Source organism: Bos grunniens, chromosome 6, assembly GCF_055505025.1.
Source record: "Bos grunniens cultivar Pamir isolate PY7600 chromosome 6, Bosgru_T2T1.0, whole genome shotgun sequence".
Classification (NCBI taxonomy): Eukaryota; Metazoa; Chordata; class Mammalia; order Artiodactyla; family Bovidae; genus Bos; species Bos grunniens.
The window spans coordinates 56,169,666-56,178,758 of NC_141170.1; positions in this window are offsets into that span (position 1 = coordinate 56,169,666).

Consider the following 9,093-nt stretch of genomic DNA (forward strand, 5'->3'; position numbering starts at 1 on the left):
TCTACTTAGAAGGCATCAGGTTAGGAGTTTTTGGAAAAGCGCAGCAGTAATCCCAGGCCCTTAAGAGACAGAATTTCATGTACGGTGAAAGGTAGCATGCCCTGGGATTGACCAAGAAGTGCCTTTAGCTCAGGCCCTTAGTTGATATGTAGCAGAATGCAGCACCATCCATTAGTACAATAAACATGAAAGGGAATGAAAGAAGGAAGCTTAGCTTATTTAGAACAGTTATTAAGACATGCACCTTGGTTAGGTGGAGATGAGGAAAAGGAAGTTCCCTATACTACAGCTACTCTAGCAGGAATAGAAGGAAGCATCCCTGTATCATCCTGTCTACTTCAGAGGTAGTTGATCTTTTACTTGTCCTGTGCATTGTTCTGTCAATGGGATATCATCCTGCCTTAAAACACACACACACACAGTTTTGAAAAAAAGTCCCACTTTTTTATTTGCTTCTCCCCTACCATATGGAACATCATAATTTTTTTTCAGCAACACTTTTTACTTTAACTCCTATTAGTATGCTCATGAATCTCAAAACTATAATCCCAGTCCTAAGTTTAAGAATGCTTGTTTATTCTACCTAAGTATCCCTTGTATTTACTCAAACTCAGAATGTCTCAACTGATTATATATTATCATATGTGTTCCTCCTTCTATTTTCTTATCTCACTGTTCATTAAGAGACGCGATTATCCATTTAGTCATTCAAACTCTAAGCTAGAAAGTCTTTCCAAATCTACTTTTTTCTTTCTCAATTTCCAGTTAAGTCCTATCCATCTCTTATTTCCATCACATTATCTATAGTTTCCTTGCCACAGCCTAGAGAGACAATCATTCTTTCCCAGAGCCTCCCATCCCACCTCCCTTCATTTATCCCTCCTACTTTCATGGAGTGAAATGATTCTTCTAAAGCACAAAGCACACCAGGCCATGTGCTCAGAGCCCATTTTTCTCCATACAATAAATGTGAAATCCCTTAACATGTTCCTTCATCATCTGCTCCTTGATCAAATTTCAAAATTTTCTGCCCTATCATGGAACCTATTACTAGTGGTTTGCCTAAAATGAGAATAAAACAAAGAACAAAATGAGGACAAATCTCTGCATTTATGGACTTTACATTCAAATGGGGGGAAAAGAAAGATTAATAATAATAACAATATAAATGAAAATAATAATTGTTATGGAGAATGTACATCAAGTTTAGGGGAATTGCAGTTGGATTTTGGAAAAGATTACAATTTTATATAATGCTGTCAGGGAAATGTCACTGAGGTGATATCTGTGCAAGGACTTGAAATACATGTACATTTCAACTTGCACAATTGCTCTTACACTGTTTTTCCATAGTATTTCTCACGCTCTTACAGATGCACACACATATATATGAGTTATTTGTTAAGACAACCTCTCCCACAATTAAATGATTTATAAAAATGTACATCTTTGTCTGGTTCACTGACTTATAGTTTCAGAAATAATTAGTAGTTGCTCAATAAATATTTGATGAATATATATATCACATTGAACTGGAATTCATCCACACGTGAACAAAGCATTAAGTTAAATCTAGTTAATACCCAGATTCATATACTACAAAGTAAAAGCTGGTCACGTAATCCCATTGTGAGAAACGTTGAACAAGTTTTTGGCTCCATAGTTCAGAGTCTCATAAGTTAACACCAGTGTGTAGAGCCAGAAGCAACCGCAGCTGGAACAACATATGTGAATTTGCTCCCTACCAGTTCAGAAGTGAAACAATACAGAAACAGAAATAAGAGCAAAAAAGATTATACAAATATTTTAGCAGTGTAATTCACTTGAGTTTATAATGAGCACTTGCATCATGGCTATCATTCTAAGTATCAGCAGCCTAAACACTTAATTTTCTAATGTGAAAGTAATTTGCTCTAATGTTAGAACAGAATTTCAAGATGGAGTATCTTAGTTTCACATCAGTTCTCAGACATATTTCTGAGACCTTTCTCTCTTTGAATAATATTTTAAGCTATTATTTATTGATTGCTAATTATATGCTCAATATACCTTCACAGGTATCTTCATGGAATTTCTACAATGTAGGTTTTATTATATGTATTTTATGATTGAGAAAAGAAGGAGAAAAGTTACATAAATTGCCTCAAAACCACATAATAAATGGTATAGTAGAGATGGGAAGCTGCATCTCCCAGCATTCAAAACACAGGTTTTTAATCATTATTTTATTCTGTCTTAAGTAAGTAAGTGAAGTCGCTCAGTCATGTCTGACTCTTTGCGACCCCGTGGACTGTAGCCTACCAGGTTCCTCTGTCCATGGGATTTTCCAGGCAATAGTACTGGAGTGGATTGCCATTTCCTTCTCCAGCGGATCTTCCCAACCCAGGGATTGAACCCGGGTCTCCCACATTGTAGACAGATGCTTTACCATCTGAGCCTTGAACCCATTGGAGGAGGTGAGCTCACAGTCTTTTTATTCTGCTATCTTGAACAGTCCTCTCCCCTGCCTTGTAAAAAGAACAGTATCACATATTTCTGCACAATATCCATACTGTGCAGAACTCGGATTTCCTACTTCATTTCTTTTCTGTTTTTTAAGACAGAAAGAAATGTTACTGCATTTAAAAGAGACAAAACTTGCCATCTTGTTTTCTAAATTATATATTTTTCATGAAATTATGAACCAACTTCATATCAAAGTTGAAGAAACTATAAGCTTAAGTGTTTTAGAACTTAGAAATGTCTTTAGACATTTATGTCTAATGTCAAAATGTCTTTAGAATTTCTATTTATTCTTAATTTGTTTTCATTTAAAATATTAATAAAATGATGTGCTCTGTAAGAACTTTATTTTTTAATATAAATTTATTTATTTTGATTGGAGGCTAATTACTTTACAATATTGTATTGGTTTTGCCATACATCAACATAAATCCGCCATGGGTGTACATGTGTTCCCCATCCTAAACCCCCTTCCCACCTCCCTCCCCATACCATCCTCTGGGTCATCCCAGTGCGCCAGCCCCAAGCATCCTGTATCATACATTGAACCTGGACTGGCGATTTGTTTCACATATGATATTATACATGTTTCAGTGACATTCTCCCAAATCATCCCACCCTTGCCCTCTCCCACAGAGTCCAAAAGACTGTTCTATGTAAGAACTTTAAATGGTAAATTTTTAATAAAAAGGAAAAGACTAAGATCACCAAGCATGTCTCCACCAGAGACAGCTACTGTCACTATTTGGTGACAATAATGTCTCCAGCATCTTTGTTGTGCATGTATGCAGAAATATTCATATACACACATTCATATAAACATACGTATTTCTGGATTTTGTGAAAGAAAATTTTATTTAATTTCTCTTTCATTTTTTGTTAAATTCATATAAGCCCACTGGCTAAAAGAGAAAAATTTAGAAACTAATCTGGAAACTAATCTTGAATCTATTTTCCCTCAATGTTTTAATTTCCTCTTGATTAGTACCAGTCACTCTTCCAAAACTGTTTCTTTTTATATGAAGTAAAGTTAGCAAAGAGACTGATTAGACAGAGCAAAAATCTCCAACTTTGGCTTCTACTGAATGTAATCAATGCTTGACTGTAACTTGGTATTCTAGAAGTTCAATCAGGTCATAGATAACATATTACATAATTGCTAATATGGTGGTCAGTGTAGGGTCAAAATTTACAAAAAAATGTCTGATTTTTTAAGGCTGAGAAAAAGTTGAACATTTATGAATATCTCTAATCCGCATTCAGATATTATACCTTATCTTCCTTCTTATTTAGAGACATTCTCACTTGTAGGTTCAATTTAAGATAGATTCTGAAGTCAATTCTGCTCAGTCAGTAGAAACAAGGGTTTATAAGCCAGTAGATCAGGGATTCATCATAATTCTCTGTTCTCGTGTTTGAATTGCACTAGGACTTTTCCTACCCTGATTCAACCCCTATCATGCATCTCCATTCCAAAAGTAGTCCATCTTCTCCTCAAGTCTGAATCTTGTCCTGATTTTCTGTGTGGTACCTCAGGCCTGATTTTCTCTCCACCACTAAAGCTTCACTGCTATCAATAGTTTTATTATCAAATTTCTTTCTATCCATTTATTTCATTTATATCCGTTTGTTCAACACTGAGTTAGTATCTTCAGCAGCAGACACTCCACCAAACATTAATTATACAGTGGTGAGTAATATAAACCAGAATATGTGTACCTATCTCAGGTAAGGCACATTCCCTTTGCAACCAAGATTGGCTATATCAACAATTATTACTGGGAGTTAACTAGCAATTATAATAGCAGTTCCATAATATAACCACACACACACAGACACACACACATGCACACATGTACAGCAAGCACATATGCAATAATTAGAAAATCCCTACACAACTGTTTCCATTTTCAGTTAGATATTGACTTACAGTAACCTCAGTAACCTTTGAATTCAGCCTTCCATTTTATTCAGACCTTATACAGTAACAGAATCATTAGTTTGGTAGTCATTTGGCAATGCAGTTAGCAATGGAACGCATATTAGATATTTGTTACTGAATGTATTTGGTTACATTAAGAAAATAAATTACTTAAGCAAAAATTTAAAAACCTCTACTAGCCCATGTAAAGAAATTATATCTATTATAAATCTTCTGCAGCTGGTAAGATAGGATAGATTCCTGTACCAAGAATCAGTAGCAGACAGGTCAAATCCATAGGTCAAATATTACCGTTGGTGTGCTTTAGCATAGCCCATGAGCTGAAAATCATTTCTATATTTTTATAAGGTTATAAAATAATTCAAAAAAGGATATGTGATGGTGACCATACCTGGTCTGCAAAGCTTAAAATAGTTACTATCCGATCCTTTAGAGAAAAAGTGTGCCAACTCCGGATGAAGACTTTGAATCAAGAGTCTTAACAACTTAGGTATCTTGTGTATCCAAATGCTAATAGGATGCTGTCAAAATCTAAATTAAAAATTTTAGTCTGCATTTAGAAGTTTATAAATGCAAATTTATTAGAAATAGCAAAATGGATAACAATTCCCTTGTCTGCCTTACTTTTACTTTCAGTATATAAAAATGCTCATCCTGACATCTGTTCATTGCTTGTATCTAGCCAAGCTGAATATGTATGGGCACTTAAAGAAAATAATACATCTTCTAAGTGATTGAAGGATTTTATAACTATTGGTTTTTCTTGGAAAATTTTAACATGATAACTCAGAGAATCTATTTATACTATGTCATTTCTTTTATTTTTGTTTATATAATATTGATAGTTTAAATGCTTTAATGAATATTTCATTTATTTATTTTTATGGCTCACAGAATGTGGCTAAGGGCCTAGAGAATCATTAATAATAAAAGGCACTCCTTTGCTTTTGTTGTTCCTACGTCAGCTTGGCAAAAGCATAATGAAACATATGGGTTTCACCACAGGTATTTAATTTCAACCTACTCAGTTTTTTGACATAGCCAGAAGTAGTAGGGAATTCCAATATTGTAGAGACACTGATGGAAAACAGATCCTCTTAAGATTACTAAAGCAGAAATATTCACATTTATTACGAACAGGCCTAAAAAATCAATTACTGTTCAGCTTCCCAAGACTTGTTAAAAAAACAAACAAACAAAAAAAAAACAAAACCAAAAAACTGTGCAGTAAATCTTAAGTAATCTTTCTTTACTAAAGTTGATAGAATCTGTAGAATATCTCCAGTCCCCAATATTGGGGCCATGTGTCAATGTATATGGTTCTTGTATTTTTAATAGCCTAACAGTAATTGTCTGGGTTTATTGTGAAACAGGTCCTATCTGGGGTTATTGTGAAAAACATGTGTGATTAACTTCACAATTTTAATAATGCATGTGTACGTGCTCAGTCATGTCTGACTCTTTGTGACTATTTGGACGGTAGCCCACCAGACTCCTTTCTTCATGGGCATTCCCAGGTAAGAATACTGGATCCTGTTGCCACTTCCTGCTCCAGGGTATCTTCCTGATCCAGGGATCAAACCCACCTCTCCTGAGTCTCCTGCATGGCAGGTGGATTCTTTACCCTCCAGGCCACAGGCCACCTTTAATATCTGTGCATGAGTGCATGCTCAGTCATGTCTGAGCAGGTTGCCATTTCCTTCCCCAGAGGTCTTAAATAAAGTCTTTCCCTTTTAAATTCATCAGTTCAATTTTTCTTTGACAACACAGACATACAAATTCCTACACAAAATGAAAAGGATGATTAAGCAAATATAATTACATTAATTTTGGGGGAAATTGAGCAAAGGGTAAACAAGAATTCTTTGTACTATTAATATTTTGCAATTTCTCTATACTTTTGAGGTTACTTCAAAATAAAATGTTAAATAATCAGGAAAAATGTACATGATATGTTCTATAATATCTAATAAACTATTTAAATAAAAATCTAAATACTCAATTCCAAAAGCACACTTAGGGTACATATTTTAATAGCCATATCTCAAATAACCCAATAGCCACACCAAGTGATTTGTATCCCACAACACTGTAAAATTGCTAAGAAAAGCACTAAGAAATAGTTATAGTATGGAATTACACATAATCATGCTCAAGAGGCTGGAAGCAAGTTTTGTTCTTTTGTACAAATGGAAAATTTCTCTCTACTTGAGGTCCAATTGGCAATGTAAACTATATAAAATATTTTTCATGGAATTCAAAAGTAAAGATCAAAGAACTGTGGCGACTGAAAATTAGAATTGTTCTAATCTTACCAGTTATGTACTCTATTCTCATATTCAAACAATAATTTGTTCTATGAAATCCCTAGGGAGTGAGCATCTTATTTGTGCATAATTACTCCTAGTAGCAGCATCATGTCCATTCCAAGTTTGGACTTCTGTATTAAAAAGAAATCTTGTTTTCTCACAATTTTTACTCATTAGTCTTTACCCCATCCTCTGAGATCATGAAAGTCACCCATATGTATATCTTTTAAATATTTAAAACAGCATTCATCCATCTTTTTAAGCTTAATATTCCAACCAGTCCTCCTTTATCCACCCTGGCCTCTATATGTTATTTTTTTTTATATTGAATACAATATTCAAATTAAACAGAACAGCTGAGAAATGATCAGACAAGCGCCTAATACTGAAGGTGGCCGAATGAGAGCAGTCACATCCAGCTTCTAGGGACAATGCTGACAGCAAAGCCAGAGGCAAAGTAAGGTGTCCAACATGGGTCATGATGTTGGTGCAAACTGTGGTATCTGCGGTTTGGAACAGTGATTGAGTTATTTTCACCAAACTCATTCTCTGGAGCAATTCTATGGTCCTCACTTCTACCTACTTTCCTTAGCTCCTACTAACTTTTATAAATCTCATGTCTTCACATCTTTAACAAATCTTTCAATCTATTCCTTTGCTGTGTGGATAAGCCAGAGACAGTTTCATTTGCTTAGTTCTAAGAACCCTTACTGATACAGATACTTCTTTTTAACTAATCCCAATTTCTGAACATTTTTTTTCTTCTATGAAAACTATGTGCTGTGTCAAATGCTTTTGTGAGACTTAAGGAAAGAACCTGAACCTCTCTGGACTTAAAGGTTTTACTTATTAATTGAAATTATTTATGCCACCTTAAGAGAAGGCAGTGGAAATCCACTCCAGTACTCTTGCCTGGAAAATCCCATGGATGGAGGAGCCTCATAGGCTGCAGTCCATGGGGTCGATAAAAGTTGGGCACGACTGAGTGACTTCACTTTCACTTTTCACTTTCATGCATTGGAGAAGGAAATGGCAACCCACTCCAATATTCTTGCCTGGAGAATCCCAGAGAGAGAGGAGCCTGGTGGGCTGCCATCTATGGGGTCGCACAGAGTTGGACACAACTGAAGTGACATAGCAGCAGCAGCAAGTCGAGTTGAAGATTTGTTGTTTTTGTTTAGTTGCTAAGTAATGTCCAACTCTTTGAAATCCCATGGACTGTAGCATGCCAGACTCCTCTGTCCTCCATTATCTTCTGGAGTTTGCTCAGATTCATGTACATTGAGTCTGTGATGCTATCTACCCATCTCATCCTCTGCTGTCCCCTTCTCCTTTTGCTTTCTATATTTCCCAGCATCAGGGTCTTTTCCAATGAGTCGGCTCTTCACATCAGGTGGCCAAATTGTGGAGCTGAACATAATAGATACAATAATGAAAGAATCAGCCCTAACACAGAAACTGGAACAGAGTAAAAAGGTAAGAAATAAAGTTATTTCCCTTTTGTACCACACTTCACCTGACTTTCTTGCTTGTCTTTGTCTCTTGCTCATTTCCATTCCTACCTCCTCTTTTCAGATATAATTAATACTTGTTAGGGAGGAGGAAATGAGTGCATAAATCATGATGTAGTTTAAACAATTTCAAGAGAACTGATGTATTTAATCATTTTTGTGAATTAGCAATGTATGCTAACAAAGCATTTGAGTAGATTTAAGCAAGTTCCTGCAGCCAAAACTAACACATATTAATGTAAGATTTTCTTATAATCAAATTTATGATATTTCTATTAATTTTTTTTGGCTTTTGTTATTTATTTTACACTTTGTTATGTGTGAAAGTATGAAAAACATAGAGCCTGAAAACTAAATATTGAAAAATTTTATTACTATTTGTTTTCATGTTTTATGTACTGTTGAACTGGGAAAATCTGATATTGTTTGACTTTTGCATAAGTGTGCTACTCAATGTTTCAGAGATACTTAAGATCCAATGGATTGATTACATAACAACTTGGATTTATCACAAAGTTCTCCTACACCGAAATATTTTGAAATTTCTGAAATGTCTCTGAGTTCTAGATTCTACTTTTCAAGTTGCATTTCATTTAATGAGAAATATTTGCTAAATGTTTAAAATACTGTCTGGTTTACTGCTTGTTTGTTTGTTTTTTCCTTCTGTGGCATTTAATTTTCTCATTCCTGCGCAGAAAGCCCTGACAGTGTGTAAGCTTGGCTTGACCATAAACCTTATCACAAATGCAACTCCAAAGAGATCTACCATCTTTCTCATTTGCTATAGGATCTCAATACTAAAGTAGATCTTCATCTCAAGCGAGAAATA